At 41.6% G+C, this 23,786-nt stretch overlaps 1 long non-coding RNA gene across 1 annotated transcript in view; it reads right to left on the bottom strand.

Annotated features, from left to right (window-relative positions):
• Window positions 1-23,344, bottom strand: part of LOC134344487 (uncharacterized) — an 80,319-nt gene extending 56,975 nt beyond the window's left edge. Inside the window, exon 1 of the long non-coding RNA XR_010017447.1 lies at window positions 23,290-23,344. This is a non-coding gene — a long non-coding RNA (uncharacterized LOC134344487). The remainder of the gene's footprint in view (window positions 1-23,289) is intronic.
• Window positions 23,345-23,786: the final 442 nt, after the last annotated feature.

Genomic DNA, 23,786 nt, shown 5'->3' with positions numbered 1-23,786 from the left:
GATCTTAATACCTGTTTGTCTCCAGCTTTGGACCGTTCGGCTCCTTTACGGACCTTACCTAATAAATCTGCAACTTTGATTAACTCTTTCCTTTCTGATTCTGGGTCAACAGACATTTGGCGTTTTCTGCATCCTCAGGAAAAAGATTTTTCTTTCTTTTCACATGTTCATCATTCCTATTCAAGAATTGATTATTTTTTTATTGATTCTCGTCTTATTCCTTCAGTGATTAAATGTGATTATGATTTTATAACCATTTCGGATCATGCTCCACTTAAGCTTTCTATTAAAATTATGGCCAATATACAAAATAATAGACAATGGCGTTTTAATTCGCTGTTGCTTCAGGACTCGGACTTTGTTAACTTTATGAATGAACAGATTGAGCTTTTTTTTACAATTAACCATACAGAGGATATTTCGGTTAACACTCTTTGGGACACTTTTAAAGCCTATATTCGTGGTCAGATTATCTCGTATTCTGCTGCTTTGAGGAAGAAGCAGAAGCAGGAGGAGATGGTAATTGTGGACAAGATTAAAGAAATTGATAAGAAATATGTTATGGCTCCTTCTGAGGAGTTATACAAACAACTGAACTTCAAATGGAACACAGTTTACTACTCTCATCCTCGATTGTAAACCAATTAAAGAAAACAAGAAGTGAATTTTATGTTCACAGTGACAAAATTGGCAAGCTGCTGGCTAATCAATTGAAGTCTAATTATGTTAAATCTCAAATCAATCAGATTTATAACCAAAATGATCGATTGATACTGGATCATGTGGGGATTAATCAAACCTTTTGTGATTTTTATTCTTCTTTATATCAATCAGAGTCTCCTCGAGATTCTAAATATATGAATGATTTTTTAGATAATTTAGACTTCCCTCAGATTTCACAGGATATGTCTTCTATATTAGATACTTCCATTACTATGGATGAGATTAAGAATGTTATTCTTTCTATGAATTTGGGGAAAGCGCCTGGCCCGGATGGTTTTACCGTTGAATTTTAAAAATGTTTTGCTTCTTTATTGATCCCTTGGCTCTGTAGGTTTTTTGAGGCTTCTCTGAAACTTGGTAAACTTCCTGAATCTTTTAATAGAGCGTCAATTTCTTTAATATTAAAGAAGGATAAAGACCCTGCTCAATGTTCATCTTATAGACCAATATCTCTATTAAATGTTGATTCTAAAGTTTTTTCTAAGTTATTAGCAAATAGACTAGAAAAAGTACTTCCTTCTATTATTTCGGAAGACCAAACGGGTTTTATTAAAGGTCGTTACTCTTTTTATAATATTCGTACATTGTTAAATATCGTTTATACTCCCTCACAAAATGTTCCTGAGTGTGTTATTTCTTTAGATGCCGAGAAAGCTTTTGATAGAGTAGAATGGCCTTATTTATTTAAGGTGCTTGAAATGTTTAATTTTAGCTTGAAATTTATATCCTGGATTAAACTGTTATATCATTCCCCTGTAGCCTCGGTCCGTACTAACTCTTTAAACTCACCTTTTTTCCCTCTTTTTCAAGGTACTCGACAAGGCTGTCCTCTTAGTCCTCTATTATTTGATATTGCATTAGAACCTCTTGCAATTGCCATTCGAGAATCTTCAAATATTACTGGGATAACTCGGGGATTAAAGTCCCATAAATTATCACTTTATGTTGATGATTTACTTTTATATATTTCTAATCCTGAGAAATCCATTCCTGCTGTTTTAGAGTTATTAGCACAATTTGGTTTTTTTTCAGGTTATAAATTAAATCTTAGTAAGAGTGAACTCTTTCCGATTAATAAACATCTTCCCTTATATTATAAATTTCCATTTAAATTGATTGATAACTATTTTTCTTATCTTGGGATTAAAATTACTTGTAAATATAAAGATTTATTTAAGATTAACTTTTTACCATTAATAGACCATATTACTCAACTTTCATCTAAATGGTTTCCTTTATATTTAACTTTGATTGGTCGTATTAATGCAGTTAAGATGTTTTTTTTGCCAAAATTTTTATATGTGTTTCAGGCATTACCAATTTTTGTTCCAAAATCTTTCTTTGATAAAGTTGACTCTAAAATTTCTTCATTTATTTGGCAGAATAAAAATCCGAGACTGGGTAAAATACATTTACAGAAAGCTAAGAGAGATGGAGGTTTAGCATTACCTAACTTTAGATTCTATTATTGGGCAATTAATATTCGACATATGAAATTTTGGTTACTTGACCAGGATATACTATCTATTCCTAAATGGGTAGCATTGGAACTACAATCTATTCAGGGCTATACACTTGGCTCTATTTTAGGTTCCTCTCTCCCTTTTGATTCGAAACAATTAAGCAGGTGTCTAACCCGATAGTTAAATATGCTTTGCGTATTTGGTTTCAATTCAGAAAATTTTTTGATCTTAATCAATTCGGGTTAGCGATTCCTATTTTAGGTAACATATTTTTTCCTCCCTCTTTTACGGATTGCGCTTTTCAAACTTGGAAGACTAAGGGTATTTTACGGTTTTTGGATTTATTTTTAGATGGTTCCCTTATGTCTTTTGAACAATTATCTAATAAATATAACTTATCAAGAATACATTTTTTTAGATATTTACAAGTTAGAAATTTCCTAAGTACTATACTTCCTTCCTTTCCAATGCTTCCTCCTTCATATATTTTAGATTCGATAATTAACCTTAATCCATGTCAGAAAGGTGCATCGGCTATGATTTATAATATTATTATGAAACGTAGGAAAGCTCCATTTGATAAGATTAGGGTAGATTGGGAACAGGAATTGGGGCTTACCATTTCTGTGGATGATTGGGGGCAGATTTTACAATTAGTTAATACTTCCTCTATTTGTGCTAAACATTCCCTAATTCAATTTAAAGTTGTTCATAGAGCACATATGTCCAAAGATAAGTTAGCGCGTTTTTACTTGCATATTAATCCTTTTTGTGATAGATGTTCGGGGCAGATAGCCTCTTTAACTCATATGTTTTGGTCTTGCCCTACTTTGGAAACTTTTTGGAGAGACATTTTTAATATTATTTCTAAGGTATTAAATATAGATATCTCTCCTCACCCTATTACTGCTATCTTTGGACTACCTAAAATTTCTAGTAATCTTTCCCCTTCAGCCCGTAGAATGATTGCATTTCTTACTTTAATGGCGAAAAGATGTATTCTACAACATTGGAAAGAGCTTAATGCTCCAACTACCTTTTTTTGGTTCTCTCAGACGATATTATGTTTGAATCTGGAGAAAATTAGAAGTAACCTTTATGATTCTTCATTTAAATTTGAACAGACTTGGGGATCTTTTATTCGATATTTTCATTTAATGTAATAAATACCCTTCTTGTTTTTTTTCACTGTTTTTAATGGAGGTCGGGATTGAGGACGTGATTTTAAGTTTAACTCTGTTTGGTTCCAAGTTAGCCCATTGCTTTGCTTTGCTTTTAGTTAGTTGCACGGTGGGTTTTTTTGGGGGTTTTTTTTTCTATTGATATATATATAAAATCTAGTATACTATTATGTTATCTTGGTTTCTTATGTTTAAATTACATTGTAGTATTTTTTTTGGTATTGATACCTTCTGTAATTTTATTATATTTTAACATTGTATTAATGTTTATATGGCTTACCTTTTTGTATACTTATTCAATAAAAAGACTTAAAAAGAAAAGAAAGATGAAGGATCTTGGCATGAGACATCAACTCTCTATTCTCCACAGATACTGCGTGACCCGCTGAGTTCTTCCAGCAAATTGTGTTTGTTGTTCTTGATAATTCACTATGATAGATAGCAGAGATGGCATGAAACTATTTTCAAGAATTTCAGGGGGACTATTTCCAGTGACGCTGCTAATGTCTATCCCTCAAACAACAACACTCTTGAAAGATATATTCAGATTATGAGGTCTCAATGAACTGTACGAGACCATCAGCAACCTGGAAACTGCACACCCAGAGGCTGCCTTTATCAGTGCCGGTGACTTTAATAGAGCGTCGCTGATGAAAGTCTCTCCGAAGTTTTGTCAACACATCCAGGTGAGCACACGAGGAGAGAACATACTTGACCACCGCTACTCTCCATTCCACAATGCTTACAAAGCGTTCCTCCGCCCATTGTTTGGAAAATCGGATCACTCCTCCATCTTGTTACTGCCAAGGTACAGGCAGAAGCCGAAACAAGAGGCGGCCATAGTTAAACTGTCAGCCTCCATGCTACAGGACTGCTTTGATGACGTCAGCTGGAATGTCTTCCATGATGAGGATGTCTCCAAGTTCACGGAAGGGGTCACGAGTTTCATCCGGAACAGCATCGAGGATGTTGTCCCCCAGAAATCGGTCAGGGTCTATCCAAACCAGAAACCCTGGATCAACGGTTCCACGTGAGCAGCACTTACTTCACGACACAGAGCTTACATTGCAGGTGACCAACAGGAACTCAAGAAAATGCAGCTACGGTCCGCGCAAGGTCATCAAGGAAGCAAAATAAAAATACAGGGAAAAATCCAAACACAACTCTCCACCAACAACACACGCAGCTTATGACACACCATCACAGACTTCAAAACTAAATTCAGTGTATTTTCCAACATCTCTGCCTCTCTCCCAGATGAGCTAAATCTTTTTTACGCTCAGCTCGATGTTGCCAACACCGAGCCCCTGAGGAGAGCTGTCAAAGAGACCTGCAGCTTGGTCATCTCTGAGGCTGAAAGACGCAGGCGTTTCCAGCAAGAGGACTGTCGCATGGCTGCGGGACCAGACGGCATCCCGGGGCAGTTACGCAGAATGTGAGTGACAAAACTGGCAAGCGTGTTTACAGACATTTTTAATCTCTCCCAGTGTAGAGTGGCCTCCTGCTTCAAAGCATCCACCATTGTTCCTGTATCTAAAAATACTAACATAACATGTCTGAACGAATGACATCCTGTCACACTCACCTCAATAATAAGAAAGTGCTTTGAGACGCAAACACGAGGAAATCTGCAGATGCTGGAGTTTCAAGCAACACACATAAAAATTGCTGGTGAACGCAGCAGGCCAGGCAGCATCTCTAGGAAGAGGTACAGTCGACGTTTTGGGCCGAGACCCCTCGTCAGGACTAACTGAAAGAAGAGCTAGTAAGAGATTTGAAAGTGGGAGGGGGAGGGGGAGATCTGAAATGATAGGAGAAGACGGCAGGGGGGGAGGGATGAAGCTAACAGCTGGAAAGTTGATTGGCAAAAGGGTTATGAGAGGATCATGGAACGGGAGGCCTAGGGAAAAAGAAAGGGGGAAGGGGTGAACCCAGAGGATGGGCAAGGAGTATAGTGAGAGGGACAGAGGGAGGCTGGTTAAGGACTGGATCGAGGCACGTCTGCGTGGCACATACACATCAGCGAATTAGACCAGCAGAAAGAATTTTAAAAGAAGACAGCTTTCTAGAGAGGGCGTCTAAGTAGCAGGCATTGGGAGTCAGAGTAGGAAGGCTTTGGCTCAATGGGGCTTTGGCGATAATGGGTCAAGGCAAGGTAGGTTATCTGTTTAGAATACAGACAGAAAGAACGTGTATGAGGCCGGTTTTCTGTCTTCGGTGTCAGATGTGGGAGGTCCCGAAGACTCCCAGCCTCCCGGACAGCCACATCTGCACGAGGTGCATCGAGCTACAGCTCCTTAGGGACCGCGTTAGGGAACTGGAGATGAAGCTTGATGACCTTCATCTGGTCAGGGAGAGTGAGGAGGTGACAGAGAGGAGCTATAGGCAGGTAGTCACCCCGGGGCCTAGGGAGACAGATAAGTGGGTAACAGTCAGGAGAGGGAAGGGCAAGAAACAGGTGCTAGCGAGAGTACCCCAGTGGCTGTCCCCCTTAACAAAAAGTACTCCTGTTTGAGTACTGTTGGGGGGGATGGCCTACCTGGGGGAAGCAACAGTGGTCACGCCTCTGGCACAGAGTCTGGCCCTGTAGCTCAGAAGGGCAGAGAAAGGAAGAGGATGGCAGCAGTGATAGGGGACTCTATAGTTTGGGGTTCAGACGGGTGATTCTGTGGATGCAGGAAAGAAACGCGGATGGTAGTTTGCCTCCCAGCTGCCAGGGTCCAGGATGTTTCTGATCACGTCCACGATATCTTGAAGTGGGAAGAAGAACAGCCAGAGGTCGTGGTACATATTGGTACCAACGACATAGGTAGGAAAAGGGAGAAGGTCCTAAAAGCAGACTACAGGGAATTAGGAAGGTAGTTGAGAAGCAGGACCTCAGAGGTAGCAATCTCGGGATTACTGTTTGTGCCACGTGACAGTGAGTATAGGAATAGAATGAGATGGAGGATAAATGCGTGGCTGAGGGATTGGAGCAGGGTGCAGGGATTCAGATTACTGGATCATTGGGACCTCTTCTGGGGCAGGTGTGACCTGCACAAAAAGGATGAGTGGCACTTGAATCTGAGGGAGACCAATAACCTGGCGGGGAGGTTTGCAATGGCTATTGTGGAAGTTTAAACTAGAATTGCTGGGGGGTGGGAACCAAACTGAAGTGACGGAGGAAAGGGAGGTTGGCTCACAAATAGAGAAAGCTTGGAGACAGTGTGAAAGGGAGGATAGGCAGGTGATGGAGAAGGGACGCACTCAGACCGATGGTTTGAGATGTGTCTATTTTTAATGCGAGGAGTATTATGAATAAAGCGGCTGAGCTTAGAGCATGGATCAGTACTTAGAGCTATGATGTTGTGGCCATTACAGAGACTTGGATGGCTCAGGGGCTATTTAGAGTGCCAGGCTTTAGATGTTTCAGAAAGAACAGAGGAGGCAAAAGAGACGTGTGTGTGGCACTGTTGATCAGAGATAGTGTCACGGCTGCAGAAAAGGAGGAATTCATGGAGGGATTGTCTACTGAGTCTCTGTGGGTGGAAGTTAGAAACAGGAAGGGGTAAATAACTCTACTCAATGTTTTTTATAGACCACCCAATAGTAACAGGGACATCGAGAAACAGATAGGGAGACAGATTTTGCAACGGTGCAGTAATAACAGGTTTGTCGTGATGAGGGAATTTAATTTCCCCAATATTGATTGGCAGAGGTCCCCAATGAATACTTCTCTTTGGTATTCACCAATGAGAGGGAACTTGATGACGGTGAGGACAATATGACTGAGGTTAATGTTCTGGAGCATGTTGATATTAAGGGGGAGGAGGATTGGAGTTGTTAAAATGCTTTAGGATGGCTAGGTCCCTGGCGCCTGATGAAATATTCCCCAGGCTGCTCCATGAGGCGAGGGAAGAGATTGCTGAGCCTCTGGCTAGGATCTTTATGTCCTCGTTGTCCACAGGAATGGTACCGGAGGATTGGAGGGAGGCGAATGTTGTCCCCTTGTTCAAAAAAGGTAGTAGGGATAGTCCGGGTAATTATAGACCAGTGAGCCTTATACCTGTGGTGGGAAAGCTATTGGAAAAGATTCTTAGAGATAGGATCTATGGGCATTTAGAGAATCATGGTCTGATCAGGGACAGTCAGCATGGCTTTGTGAAGGGCAGATCGTGTCTAACAAGCCTGATAGAATTCTTTGAGGAGGTGACCAGGCATATAGATGAGGGTAGTGCAGTGGATGTGATCTACATGGATTTTAGACATGGTAGGCTTATTCAGAAAGTCAGAAGGCATGGGATCCAGGGAATTTTGGCCAGGTGGATTCAGAATTGCTTGCCTGCAGAAGGCAGAGGGTCGTGGAGGAGGGAGTACATTCGGATTGGAGGGTTGTGACGAGTGGTGTCCACTGTTCTACTTTTCGTGATTTTTATTAACGACCTGGATGTGGGGGTAGAAGGGTGGGTTGGCAAGTATGCAGATGACACAAAGGTTGATGGTGGTGTAGATAGTGCAGAGGATTGTCGAAGTTTGCAGAGAGACATTGGTAGGATGCAGAAGTGGGCTGAGAAGTGGCAGATGGAGTTCAACCCGGAGAAGTGTGAGGTGGTACACTTTGGAAGGACAAACTCCAAGGCAGAGTACAAAGTAAATCGCAGGATACTTGGTAGTGTGGAGAAGCAGAAGGATCTGAGGGTACATATCCACAGATCCCTGAAAGTTGCCTTACAAGTAGATAGGGTAGTTAAGAAAGCTTATGGGTTGTTAGCTTTCATAAGTCGAGGGATAGAGCTTAAGAGTCACAAGGTAATGATGCAGCTCTATGAAGCTCTGGTTAGGCCACACTTGGAGTATTGTGTCCAGTTCTGGTCGCCTCACTATAGGAAGGATGTGGAAGCATTGGAAAGGGCACAGAGGAGATTTACCAGGATGCTGCCTGGTTTAGAGTGTATGCATTATGATCAGAAATTAAGGGAGCTCGGGCTTTACTCTCTGGAAAGGAGGATGAGAGGAGACATGATAGAGGTATACAAGATATTAAGAGGAATAGATAGAGTGGACAGCCAGTGTCTCTTCCCCAGAGCAACACTGCTCAATACAAGAGGACATGGCTTTAAGGTAAAGGGTGGGAAGTTCAAGGGAGATATTAGAGGAAGGTTTTTTACTCAGAGAGTGGTTAGTGCGTGGAATGCACTGTCTGAGTTATTGGTGGAGGCAGATACACTAGTGAAAATTAAGAGACTACTAGATAGGTATATGGAGGAATTTAAGGTGGGGGGTTATATGGGAGGCAGGGTTTAAGGGTCGGCACAACATTGTTGGCCAAAGGGCCTGTACTGTGCTGTACTATTTTATATGTTCATTTTATCATTTTATACTAACTATAGAAAGGGTTCAGAGGAGATTTACAAGGATGTTGCCTGGATTGACGAGCATGCCTTATGAGAATGGGTTGAGTGAAACTTGGCCTTTTCTCCTTGAAGCAATGGAAGATGAGATCTGACCTGATAGAGGTGTATAAGGTGATGAGAGGCATTGACCATGTGGATGGTCAGAGGCTTTTTCCCAGGGCTGAAATGACTAACGCAAGAGGACACATTTTTAAGGTGCTTAGAAGTAGGTACAGAGGAGATGTCAGGGGTAAGTTTTTTTTTTACACAGTGAGTGGTGAGTCTGTGGAATGGGCTGTCAGTGATGGTGGTGGAGGTGGATACGATACAGTCTTTTAAGAGACTCCTGAATAGGTACATGGAGCTTAGAAATATAGAGGGTTATGTGTAACCCGAGTAAGTTCTAAAGTAAGTACATGTTCGGCACAGCATGGTATAGTGTTGTAGGTTTTCTATGTTTCTATACCTGCAGCATGCTACCACCCACATTGGACCCCCTACAATTCACCTACCGCAATAGCCACAGCTCTACACACCGTCCTTGCACATCTGTGGATGAAGGATGCTTATGTGAGAATGCTGTTCTTGGACTACAATTCAGCATTTAACATCATAATTCCCTCCAGGCTCAACAAGAAGCTCAGAGACCTTGGCCTTGCCCTGGCCTTGTGTAGCTGGATCCTGGACTTCCTGTCAGCTTGCTGGCAGGTGGTAAGAATGTGCTCCCTCACTTCTGCCCCCTGATCCTCAACACAGGTGCCCCTCAGGGCTGTGTACTAAGCCCCTTCCTTTACTGTGACTGTGTCACCACCAACAGCTCCAATCTGCTAATTAAATTTGCTGACAACACTACACTGATTAGCCTAATCTCAAATAATAATGAGGTAGCCTACCAAGCAGATGTCATCACCCTGACACAGTAGTGTCAAGAAAACAACCTCTCCCTCAACGTCACAAGAACAGAGGAGCAGGTTGAGAATTACAAGAGAAATGGAGATGGGCTAACCCCTATTGACATCAATGGATCTGGGGTTGAGAGGGCAAACAACTTTAAGTTCCTCGGCATAAACATCCCCAAGGATCTCACGTGGTCTGTACATACGGGCTGTGTGGTGAGAAAGGTACATCAGTGCCTCTTTCACCTTAGAGGGTTGAAGAAGTTTGGTATGGGCCCCCAAATCCTAAGACCTTTCTACAGGGGCACAATTCTGAACATCCTGACTGGCTGCATCACTGCCTGGTATGGGAACTGTACTTTCCTCAATCGCAGGACTCTGCAGAGAGTGGTGCAGACAGCCCAGCGCATCTGTAGATGTGAACTTCCCAATATTCAGGACGTTTACAAAGACAGGTGTGTCAAAAGGGCCCGAAGGGTCATTAGGGACCTGAGTCACCCCAGCCACAAACTGTTCTAGCTGCTACCATTCGGGAAACAGTACCACAGCATAAAAGCCAGGACCAACAGGCTCCGGGACAGCTTCTTCCACCAGGCCATCAGACTGATTAATTCATGCTGATACAATTGTATTTCTATGTTATATTGACTGTCCTGTTGTACATACTATTTATTACAAGTTACTATAAATTGCACATTGCACATTTAGGCAGAGACATAACGTAAAGATTTTTACTCCTCATGTATATGAAGGATGAAAGTTATAAAATCAACTTAATTCATTCTTACCCTCGGCCATTAGGCTTTATAATGAGTCAACCTATATCGAGAGAAGTGATGAACCCCTCCAATTAGACTGTTTAAGGTAATTTTTTAAATTGTTTTCTTACTTCTCTTCTAATATTTATATATCTGTGCACTTGTAATGCTACTGTGACACTGTAATTTCCTTTGGGATCAATGAAGTATTTATCTATCATTTCATTGCTGACTGTGGGAGTGCGCTTTACAGTTGATTTTATTGCACCAGTGATAAAGGCATATTTCCTGCACATATGGTTGATGAAGCATGCTGTTCGGATTGAACTCAGATCACCTCAAGAGGATTTAATGCTTTATTATGCTTTCACTTACACAAAAGCCCACAAGTCATCATGGGAAACTATCAGCAGAAAGAACAGCAGCTGACTACAAAAAGACTAACTTTTTCATTTGGTTCAGTGTCCATTTGGCACAATTTAAACATCACAGAAATATTATTTAATTAAATATGCAAAGTATATTCTATTGTCTCAGAAGCACACCAAGAACATAATTAGCATCAAGAAGGTGTTTTTTTGGACCAAAATCATTTGCTGGAGGAACTCAGTAGGTCAAGCAGCGTCTGTTGGGGTAAAATCTTATGTTAGATATCAGTGATCAATATTCATGGTCTTGATGTATAGATAGGAAATGTATTATGAATTAACAATGCATTCTTTGTGTAAGAGGAGCACAAATCGGGAATTCAGCTGAAGAATTTGGGAAATTCCATCTGCTCTTTCAGATGTTAATTTAATGAATGACATCACACTGACTTAAAGTGACTGACCTTTTTCCTTGAATTAATATACATTTTTCTTATGTATGAAATCCTGCAGCAAGTTGATTTGTAAGCTCTATCCAATTTTTAAATTATTTTAAAATTACTGCAGTTTATTTATCAATGTTAATTCTCACACACTGTATAACAAACCATTAATTTAGTACTTGTACCACTGAATTCTTGGATGTCTGTCTCCTTTCCTTGAGTGACTGTAAATGAATGATATTCATTTATTTTAAATTCCATGCTTTAAATTTACATCTCAATTGCAAATACAAGGTGATAGTCATAAAATATTCGTGAATAATGTTTTGTTGCCACACATACTTTCCCTAACTGATTCTACTTGCCACTCTTTCTACATCTTCAAAAGCTTCTTGTAACCTGATCTCTTTGACTACTGCTGGTATTAAAACGTTCTGGCTGATGAAGCTTTTAGAAAGATGGATTGCTGCCAACAGCAGGTTCATAATATTCCCAACGTTAGTACCACACTTCTAATATAAAACTGCATATTGTGGCATCGCAGATCCTAGCCAGATTGAAATTATTGGGTCATTACACTGTCAATCAAGTTTAGTTACACAATGCTTGACAAGGGTTGATTGCTATAATGCATGTACTGTATATTGTGTAACTATTCTCCACCCTTTTACAGAGAAGTAATCCCACTTTTCTACAGTATAGTTTCAGGTATGAGTTTTATTTCTTGTAGTTCATGGAGATCTCATTTAAATAGATTCCCTTTGCTAAGTCAATGGGCTGCTGTAAAACAGTTTGCTATGTGTAAACTTCACACTTTATGACTACCTACCAAAAAGGAGCATAGTTAATAGAAAGTCAGCCTCCATACTGATGAGGCTTCAGCACAAAGGTAAAAATGTTTTACCACATCTGCACTGCCAGGTCAGATATTATCTGAATGGTGCGGAAGGCAAATGCCATGTTAGTATTCATTTCCAGAGGTCCAGAACACAAGAGCAAGGATGTAATGCTGAGGATTTATAAGGCACTGGTGAGGCCTCACCTTGAGTATTGTGAACAGTTTTGGGTCCTTCATCTTAGAAAAGATGTGCTGGCATTGGAGAGGGTCCAGAGGAGGTTCACAAGAACAATTCCAGGAATGGAAGGGTTATCATACGAGAAACGTTTGATGGCTTTGGGTCTGCACTCACTGGAATTCAGAAGGATGAGGGGGGATCTCATTGAAACCTTTCGAATATTGAAAGAGCTAGACAGAGTAGATGTGGAAAGGATGTTTCCCATGGTGGGAGTCTAGGACAAGAGGGCACAGCCTCAGGATAGAAGGGCACCCTTTCAAATCGGAGATGCGGAGTAATTTCTTTAGCCAGAGGGTGGTAAATTTGTGGAATTTGTTGCCTTGTGGAGGCCAGGTCATTGGGTGAACTTAAGACAGAGATTGAAAGGTTCTTGATTGGACATGGCATCAAAGGTTACGGGGAGAAGGCCGGGAACTGGGGTTGAGGAGGAGATTAAAAAAAAGGATTAGCCATGTTGAATGGCAGAGAGGACTCGATGGTCCAGATGGCCTAATTCTGCTCCTGTGACTTATGGCCTGATGAACCAAAGTGGACAGTTCTGGAAAGGGTGAATTGGAAGATTTAAGTTCTGGGGGTTTTGCTTATACTGTGACTGGATACAAGTGTGGTGCAGGAAGGAGGTTCAAAAGTCTGAAGACCCATGCTCAATGATTTAGGAACAGCTTTTCTCCCCTCTACCATCAGATTTCTGAATGATCCATGGACATACTTCCCCTTTCCGTTTACTCACTCTTTTTTTTGCATTATTTATTACATAGGAATTTTTTCCCTCTTGCACTGTACTGCGGCAACAAAATAACATATTTCACACCATATGTCAGTGATAATATTTTGATGACTTGACAATTGGCCTGTGCTTCACTTGATAAATAATGCCCTTTTAATCATGTACGGTTGAAATTAACAAACCAATGTTCACACATTCTAGGGCAATCTTTTCTTTTGGTAAGCAAGTCTATTAGCAAAAAGGGACAGACCCTTAAAATCAGAACCAGGTCATTCAGGAGAAAAGTTCATGCTCAAGTGATAGCTTTAAAAATGAGTCTGATGAATCCAGTTGGCTAAGAGTATATAGGGACACCTACCCAATGATTAGAAGGTGAATTAGTCATGATCTCATTGGATGGCAGAAAAGGCTGGAAAACAAGTTGCTTTCTCCCTTTTCTGGGATCCTTCATCAGAGGTGAGAGGGTTCCAGGTTGCATTCTTGGATTGTAGAACCTCATTGATGGGCCAGGGTGAAATATCCTGGAGAATCCGACCTGAGTCCAACACACATTTTTTTCCTTTACCAAAGTTGGTTTAGTCAAGATTACAGTACCACAGCAGCACAATCATACAGTACTTCTTAATTCACAGTATTTACAGATTCAGATTATAACACAGTCAAAGTTCAAAAGTATGTATACCATGTACAGCCTGAGATTCATCTTTCTGCAGACAGCAACAAAACAAAGACACAAAATATAATCCAAGAAAACCCCACACAATAAAAGACCAACAAGCATAAGACCATAAGACATAGGAGCAGAATTAGGTTATTTGGCCCATCAAATCTGCTCCGCCATTCAATCATGGGAATGCTTTTTTTCTCTCCTCCTCAACCTCAGTGCCCAGCCTTCTCCCCATAACCTTTGATGCCATGTCACATCTAATGTGTGAAAAAAAGAACAGATTATGCAAACAATAAAAAAAAGTAAATAAATGATACACAGAACATGAACTGCGGAGTCCCTGAAATTGTGTCCATGACCACAGAGCCAGTTCAGTACTGAAGTGAGTGAAGCCAGTCCAGGAGCCCAATGGGTACAGGGCAATAACTGCTTCCAAAACTGGTGGAGTGGACCCAAGACTCCTGTACACCCACCTGATGGTAGCAGTGAGAAGACAGGGAGACAATTCAAACTCCAGCAGATGAGACAGGAAAAGACAACAGATTGACATGGACAAATGAGCTGAGCACCAGTTCATCCTCCACCCTCAGCCTCAATGCCTTGGCCTTTTTAATCTGGTTTAGTGCAAAATGTCGGTTCATTTCTTGCCCTGGGACCCGGCCCCGCTGCTTCAACTCGACGAAGTCTGTCCCAGCAATGGCCACCGTGGGATGATCATACCTGCATTCTTAAATCCAGTTCACCAAATCCTACAGGCGATCGCAAAAATGGTTATGAACGATCTGTCAATGTTCCCTCCAATTTGTAATGACCAGTGCGTGCAAAAATCTTGTGCTGTGGAACTTTTTGCCCAGTAATAATGTGTGCACACTGAATAATTTCTTCAATAAAAACAGTATAAATTAGCCAGTTCTAAAAATCTGCTGTCAAATCATCGCAAACTCTATGTTGTCAACACTATCTGAATCAGGAACCGAAAAAGAAAATGTGATTCTGTACGATTGTGAAATATACTTAACATGCCAACGAGGTAAAGAGTGACAGCCTTTTGTGCACACAGTTTAAAATCTTTTGTGCGCTGGTAGGAAAAGATGTGCAAGCGCACACATTAGAGGGAACATTATTCAGTTACACACCCTCTGAAAGGGAAATTACAAGCTATGGTTTGCAGTGATCATAGTCCAGTGGTATATTTAGAAGGTATTTAACAATTTTGAGAGTTGCCCATAAAATGTAGCTGTACATTGCCAGCATCATTACTATCCATAATGTACTTGAGCCCCTAAGGTTCCCAGTAGACCCGGAAATCACCACTGTCTCCATAGATACCAGGGACACACGGGCACAAATGCAACCCAAGAAGAGAGGCAGGACCTTCAACTGCCACCACCTGGAACTGTAAATGGTCACCATGGCCAGATCCCGGATCATACTGACCAGGAGATCTATCTGACCCACACCATCTCTGCACCAGGTGACTGAAGTGCAGCCAAAGCTTGAGGAGCGCTCGCTTCACACGCCCAGAGGGTACAACATCTTACGCTCCATATATGTGATATACGAACTCCTCATTGCCACGATAATGGTGTCATTATACACCAGTCATTGAAAGTGGGCATGCAGGTACAGCAGGCGGTGAAAAAGGCGAACGGTATGCTGGCATTTATAGCGAGAGGATTCGAGTACAGGAGCAGGGAGGTACTACTGCAGTTGTACAAGGCCTTGGTGAGACCACACCTGGAGTATTGTGTGCAGTTTTGGTCCCCTAATCTGAGGAAAGACATCTTTGCCATAGAGGGAGTACAAAGAAGGTTCACCAGATTGATTCCTGGGATGGCAGGTCTTTCATATGAAGAAAGACTGGATGAACTGGGCTTGTACTCGTTGGAATTTAGAAGATTGAGGGGGGATCTGATTGAAACGTATAAGATCCTAAAGGGATTGGACAGGCTAGATGCGGGAAGATTGTTCCTGATGTTGGGGAGGTCCAGAACGAGGGGTCACAGTTTGAGGATAGAGGGGAAGCCTTTTAGGACCGAGATTAGGAAAAACTTCTTCACACAGAGAGTGGTGAATCTGTGGAATTCTCTGCCACAGCAAACTGTTGAGGCCAGTTCATTGGCTATGTTTAAGAGGGAGTTAGATATGGCCCTTGTGGCTACAGGGGTCAGGGGGTATGGAGGGAAGGCTGGGTTCTGAGCTGGATGATCAGCCATGATCATAATAAATGGTGGTGCAGGCTCGAAGGGCCGAATGGCCTACTCCTGCACCTATTTTCTATGTTTCTATGTTTCTATAATAACAGGCAGCTGGAGCATCTATAAAATGACTTAAAAATCTGTTCCACAATACTGCTCTGTGCAATAACTTTCTGCACCAATACCAAGACTCCTGGGGGGGACCTCTTTAATTGTTGGTTGGCAAAACAGACCACCACTCTTTCCAGATGGCATACAAGGGCATGAAGTGTACAGTGCGCAGAAAGAGCCTATACTGGAACTGGCTCAGCGTTTTGCAAGATGGCACAGTGGATATCTCTGCAAGGTGGCTCATCTTGTGTGGGACTGGCTCCCAAGAGAGATTTAGGTCTGATGAGTAATTCTGGCTGAGCAGGGGTTAGCACAGCTGGAATCATTCCACACTCCAGAGCAGCTTCAACGGGATGGGGACCAGCCTTTCTCATGACCAAAACTGGCAGAGGAGTGTTCTGACTGAAGGCAACTTTGTTCCAGACTCATAATAGCTCCGAATAAAAACTGGGCAGTTTGTTGATGGGAGCCGCATGCCCTCCTGAGCACAATGCCCTGGCGAAAAATTCATGTTGCTACTGTTCAGAAGGCACTCAGTGTACAGACTTTTGCAGGATCTTGAGGAAGTGAGCTGCCAACTATGTACGTACACACCAACAACGGACTGCCTTCTCGAATTGGGATACTTGGAACCACAGCAGGGACCCCATGCCTGAAGTCCACCAACTTCCTTTGAGTCGTAGTGACAAAGACAGTGGGCAGGGCCAAAGTGACCAACAAACAGCACAACAAAGAGGCCACCAACTGTTTTACGACTAGCCCTCTGCCCCAGTAAGAAATCGCTCATTGTAGTCCATACCAGCGCCCCAGACAGGGTGCTCAATGTTGAAGAGCTCATTAAGAATACATGCCAGCAGCTTTACTTTGTTAGGAGGCCGAGGAGATTTGGTATGTCACCAAGGACTCTTGCAAATTTCCATGAATGTACAGTGGAGCTCATTCTGACTGGTTGAATCTCTCATGGAGATGGAGAGGCAAAGAGTCTCGAAATTCATAGAAAAGCTAAAAAGCTACAGAAGGTTGCACACACAGCTAGCTCCACCAGGGGTACAACCCTCCCTGCCAAAGAAATTTTCAAGAGGCAGTGGCCCAAGAAGGCAGAATCCATCAGTAAGGGCCCTCACCCGAGGAACATGCCTTCTGCTCATAATCACAATCAGAGAGGAGATACAGGAGTTTGAAAACACGCAGTCAATGATTTAGAAACAGCACTTTTCCTCTATCATCAAATTTCTAAATGGTCCATGAACACTACCACATGATTTAATTTTGCACTATTTGTTTTGTAATTTATAGCAATTATATGTCCTTGAACAGTACTGCTTTGCAAAACAACAGATTACACATCACACAAGGCAGTGGCAATAAACGTGATTCTGATTCTGATCACCACCTCAGCTATGACTGCTGTTTTGGTATGCTGGTCATGGAAATTTTGATTTTCATAATATGTAACCAATATTGTCTATTTCTGATCTGACCCTGCAATACAACTGGTTTAGTCATCACCACAGTGACATTTTGATTATTGGTTGATAGCATCACATTTTAGATTTTTTGTCAGCTCACTGTTAGCCAGGTGTTGTACTGCATGAGGAAGGAATAATGGAAAGAATTGTCAGTCTTGCCAGCATCGGAAATCATTAATCCAGCTCCTGCTGACTCCTCTGAAGGAGATCTGAATGCTATGTGGCAAGCAATATCATTGCTAATCAGCCATTCTGACCAAGGAACCTTCTCCAAGCTGTGAAAAGTCAAACAGAAAGCATAAACTATATTTGAACCATTTTAACAGGGGTTCAATAAAGAATGAAAAAGATAGATGGCTTAAGGATGAGATATTAAAAAAAGGGACGGAAAATAAAAGCAAGAGAGTATTCAAATAATATTAAAGGTAAGGTCTGATACCACAACTGTAAACTTATATGGCAATAATCAATTAAAATTATATACTGTATATGTGAAGAACCAGCCATAATTCTCCTTGACATCTGTAGTGGGAAAATTACTGGAAAGCTAACACAAGATCATGCCATGTGACGGTTTGAATTGCTCCCTCTGGGGGGTGGGGGTTAGATTAATTGATGTTACACAAGTTACACTCAGTGGCCACTTCATTAGGTCCCTCCTGTACCTAATGAATGGATGCTGAGTGCACGTTCACAGCCTTGCACTGCTGCAGCCCATCAACGTCGGGTTCGACGCGTTGTGCATTCAGAGATGCATTTCTGCACACCACTGTGGTAATGCATGAATATTTGAGTTACTGTCACCTCCCTTGTCAGCTTGAACCAGTCTGGGCCTTCTGCACTGACATCTCTCATTAACAATGCTTTTTCACCCACGAAACTGCTGCTCACTGGAATTTTTTTTTTTGTTTTTCCACACCCGACTCCGTAAACTCTAGAGACTGTGTGCATGAAAATCCAAGGAGATCAGCAGTTTCTGAGGTACTGTTGATTCCGGTTAATTGGGACACATCAGCACCAGAACATTTTGACCCAATTAGCCAAAGCTTCATGAAAATAGTTCAAAAGGTATTTAAAAAACAATCTACCATTTAACTGAGTAACAAATTATGTATTGAATTGAAATACAGAACAAATTAAAATACTACCAATAGCTCCATATAAAACTCAAAGTAAATGCATTATCATAGTACATACATGTCATCATATACAACCCTGAGATTCATTTTCTTGCAGGCATTCTCAGCAGATACTTGATGCAATAGAATCAATGATAGAACATACCCAACAGGATGGACAAATACCCAATGTGCAAAAGATAACAAACTGTGCAAATAAAAAAATAGGTTGTGGGAAAAGTTCAGTGATGGGGAAAGTAAAATTAAATGAATTTGATAAAGGATCTAGTGCTTTCCCAGTATATATGATGAATAAACTCTTCTCAGGTTTCCAGCCAGGTATGGGTATTAATTATAACCGATGTTTCAAAGACAAACCTTGGGACGATGAATGAATTTAAGTGAAGTTATCCCATCTGGTTCAAGAGTCTGATGGTTGAGGGGTAATAACTGTTCTTGAACTTGGTGGTGGGGCCCTAAGGCTCCTGTACCTCTTTCTTGATGGCAGCGGTAAGCATGTAAGAAGAGTACATGGCCTGGATGGTAGGGGTCCTTGATGATGGATGTTGCGTTCCTGTGACAGCGTTCCTTGTAGGTGTGCTCAATGGTGTGGTGGTCTATACCCGTGATGGATGGGGCCATATTCATGGTTGTGGACCGGTCATATTCTGCATGGAGGTCGGTCACCAGTGGAGTGCCTCAGGGATCTGTTCTGGGACCCTTACTCCGTGATTTTTGGAAATGACCTGGATGAGGAAGTGAAGGGATGGGTTCATAAGTTTGCTGATAACACAAAGGTTGGAGGTGTTGTGGATAGTGTGGAGGGCTGTCAGAGGTTACAGCGGGACATTGATAGGATGCAAAACTGGGCGGAGAAGTGGCAGGTGGAGCTCAACCTAGATAAGTGTGAAGTGGTTCATTTTGGTAGGTCAAATATGATGGCAGAATATAGTATTAATGGTAAGACTCTTGGCTGTGTGGAGGATCAGAGGGATCTTGGGGTCCGAGTCCATAGGACACTCAAAGCAGCTGCGCAGGTTGACTCTGTAGTTAAGAAAGCATACAGTGTATTGGCCTTCATCAATTGTGGAATTGAATTTAGGAGCCGAGAGGTAACGTTGCAGCTATATAGGACCCTGGTCAGACCCCACTTGGAGTACTGTGCTCAGTTCTGGTCACCTCACTACAGGAAGGATGTGGAAACCATAGAAAGGGTGCAGAGGAGATTTACAAGGATGGTGCCTGGATTGAGAAGCATGCCTTATGAGAATAAGTTGACTGAACTCGGCCTTTTCTCCTTGGAGCGACAGAGGATGAGAGGTGACCTGATAGAGGTGTAAAAGATGATGAGAGGCATTGATCGTGTGGATAGTCAGAGGCTTTTTCCCAGGGCTGCCACAAGAGGACACAGGTTTAAGGTGCTGGGGAGTGGGTACAGAGGAGATGTCAGGGGTAAGTTTTATTTTAAAACGCAGAGCGTGGTGAGTGCGTGGAATGGGTTGCCGGCAACGGTGGTGGAGGCGGATACGATAGGGTCTTTTAAGAGACTTTTGGGATAGGTACATGGAGCTTAGTAAAATAGAGGGCTATAGATAAGCCTAATAATTTCTAAGGTAGGGACATGTTCAGCACAACTTTGTGGGCTGAAGGGCCTGCATTGTTCTGTAGGTTTTCTATGTTTCTATATCCACAACTTTTTTAGGCTTTTCCATTTGAGGGCATTGGTATTTGCATACCAGCCCATGATGTAACCAATCAATATACTCTGCACCACACACCAATAGAAGTTATCTCAAAGTTTTAGATTACCTTCTGAATCTTCGCACTTTTTCAAAATGGCACTAATGTGCTGGATTCAGGACAGATCCTCTGAAATGATAGCACTGAGGAATTTAAAACTGTGTGCTAGCTCCTAATCGTTATCAGTGGAGGAATTTATCCTGTGTATGCTGCCATATTCTTTTGATTGACTGTAAACGAATAAAATCAGCGCAGACACGTAGTGCAGATAACAAACTGCTGTCATACAATGCTTCTGGTGATTACATCCTCCAAATCTTCATTTTCATAGTAACATTCAAAATGATTGTTGATATCTTCAAATTCTTTGTAATTCCTAACTTGTTGAAGTGAGTGGAAGCATTTAATTTTCACTCCCGGCTGTTTCTGGCAGCTCCAAGCCTGAATACTTGAAACCACAATGAGTAAAACAGTTCCAAATTGTCATACTGCTTATTTCTCACCAGTTATCAGGGACAAAAATCACCACTTTTTGAAAACAAGCACAGGCAATTGGAACCATTTAAAAATGGTTCACTCTATGTATGGTGTGGTGCCTAACAGCCTCACAAGAGCACAGAATCAACACTAGTTAGAAACTGTTCTGTAGCAGTCTCCTGTCCCCATTAAGCAACATAGTGTCCCATATAAACAAAGGCTATTTTCTCAATTAGTTTTTGTTCTTTAAGAATTGTCCCAAATAATCAATAGACCAATGAACTGGAATCTACTGTACCCAAATCACCCTCTCTGGCACCAACAAGCATTCTACGCTCAAAGTCACTTATATTTCAATGGTTCAATTTAAAATCAGAGAATGTATACAGTGTACAACCTGAAATTCTTACTCCTCACAGACATCCACAAAACAGAAAAAAAACAAAGAATAGATGACAGAAGCATCAGAAACCCAAAGCCCCTCCACCTCCTATGCACAAGCACCAGCAAAAGCATCAACCCCCTACCATGTAAGCAATAGAAAAGACCCCAAAGAGACATTCATCTAGACTCCATTAATAACTAAAATCCATCCCAACACTTCAGTATCTTAGACAGGCTCTCTCTTACTCTTTCCCAATCTGATGCTTGGTCTGAAGAACAATTGAATTGCTTGACCATATCTACATGCTTTTAAGACATTGAGTTGCTGCCACATGATTGGCTGATTAGATATTTGCATTAACAAACTCTTATTCATTATTAAGTGTACTCATTAAAGTGATCACATTATCAAAAAAAGTACCTATGTTATTAATTACCAGTCCTCATTCTCTGAAGCATGTTGATTCAGCAATTTATGTGTAATGCACAGTTATTTTATGAAACTTAATAGTGGTGCTTATATAAGATTAAATGTGGAACAAACTGAATCTGCCAACAACTTGTGGAGCATAACCATCTAATAAATTGGAGTGATTCTGAACTCACTGGGCATCTCTTCTGGCCAGAATTAGCTGAGTGACTGGCAGACTAATCAGATTGAATCTAATTAAACTCTTATTTTGTCAGCAAATTCTGCTTCATGAAAGCATGGAATTTCAGTCCAATTATAATCAACAGCTGCATTCTCAGACCTCATCTACTTTGCTTTGCTGCATATTGCAGAATATGGATTTTCCCTGTAGGGCTCAGAATAATATTCAGGGGTCAGCCACAGTTCTCTGGTGCCCAAGTTGGACTATCTGTTTACTAAAGGGTCAAGGTGAAAAGTAGCAAGAATCAAGAAATGTCAAATGCTGCAGATCATTGTGTTAAATTATGGGGACTTGTCTACTGAGGATGGAACGATTCAAAGCATAGTAAAAATCATTTTGAGGGAACTCACGTCCTGACAAACCCTTTTCAATGAAGAAAAAGCAGTGTAGTAATGATGAGGAGCTTGACTGACACTGAGGATGATCTTTTCTCTAAAGAGATAATCCTCTCACAGCCGTGACTGCGGTGGAACCTTCACCAAACATCCGCACAAAAATTCCTGGAATTGATGAAGCCTGAGGCAGACTTCTTCTCCATCTCTCCAGTGGCTCTAAGAGACAGCCGGTCTGGAAAGCATTTAATTTATTTGTAGGAATGGTAAACAGTGCCAAAAAAAAAACACAACTTGCTTCCTTTTGGGCTGAATAACAAATTAGCTGGTAGAAAGCGACAGTTCATGAGTCATATGGTTTTGACAGGAACCCTCGGGCTCCCAGCTTTACCCAAGAAATGAGAGGACCCTGACAACTTTTGGAGCATGATATTTTTCAGCCATTATGCATATGTACACAGAGCAGAGTATTAATCAGCATTATCTTGAGCTTCACTTTTATTACTAATAAAATGGCAAAATAGCTGATGCGTTCCATGAGAATCCAATTTCTTATTTTTAAAAATCTTAGTAAGGGTGCAGCAGTTCACCAGTCCCTTGATTATGTGTCAGCTGTGGTAAAAAATCTTGGCCCTGGACTTATGTTGATATTTGTGAGTGTTGATGTTGGATCTCTGCCAATCACTCAGTGCCTTGCCCACCCAACTACTGCTGGACTGCACAGCAAGCTATCCCAAACAGAAGTCAGGGAAGCTAGTGCAAGGAAAGGAATCCACGCTGGGGTGGTCAGGGAAGGCAGCAGCACGAAACTTGCCTTTCACCCATTGCAATGGGCTATCTTTATAAATCGATTTGGTGCTCTTTGGAAAAGCAGAGCTAAATCCCCAGTCTATTTCATGCACAGAGAAAATCACACATCCAGCAGCAGCTTTCCTGAACAGTAATAGGGCAGTATAAGCACGCTTGGTCAAATACCAGAGCGTGCTTTGATCTTTGCTTTTTAATAGGAAGAGCATAAGATGTCAGTGTGATTGATGCCACCAGCTTGGTTCCACGTTGGAATCACTATAGATTTTACTCCAGAATTAAATTGGTAACATGACCCAACAATATCTGCACTTTAAAACACTCACCACAAACTCAACGGGTTGCAGACCAGCTTCAGCTCCGGCTTTCTCTAATGTAAACCACTTGATGCAGTGACACCAGCATTTCTGTCCCCTTTGGTTTACACAATAACCTCATTACATTCTGGTGGTGTGCTCTGATATCACTCCTTTTGGCCCGTGTCCATTCCGTTGAGCAGAGCAACCATTTCCAATCTGCTTGTATGTGTAACTGGTTTTCTAAATGTGGGAGTCAACAAAGGCAATAGCAACAGCTAGACACATATTCCTCGTGTATGAAAGTAAAATATCTTGACAGGAATATCAGAAAGAACTATTTGCAATATCAAATGCTTCAACTTTAAACAAAAGAATCCAGTTTTCCACTTCTCCGCAGAATATAAACTGCTTGAGGAACTCAGCAGGGCAGGCAGCTTTTGAAGAAGGAAATAGACAGCCAATGTTTCAGGCTGAGATCCTTCATCTGGGTGGCTGGTCCAGATCATGAACTCCTGAAGAGAGGT

This window comes from Mobula hypostoma, chromosome 3 (genome assembly GCF_963921235.1).
Source record: "Mobula hypostoma chromosome 3, sMobHyp1.1, whole genome shotgun sequence".
Taxonomy (NCBI): domain Eukaryota; kingdom Metazoa; phylum Chordata; class Chondrichthyes; order Myliobatiformes; family Myliobatidae; genus Mobula; species Mobula hypostoma.
Note: the sequence above shows the minus strand (reverse complement) of the source record. Positions and strands in the feature narration are given on the sequence as shown.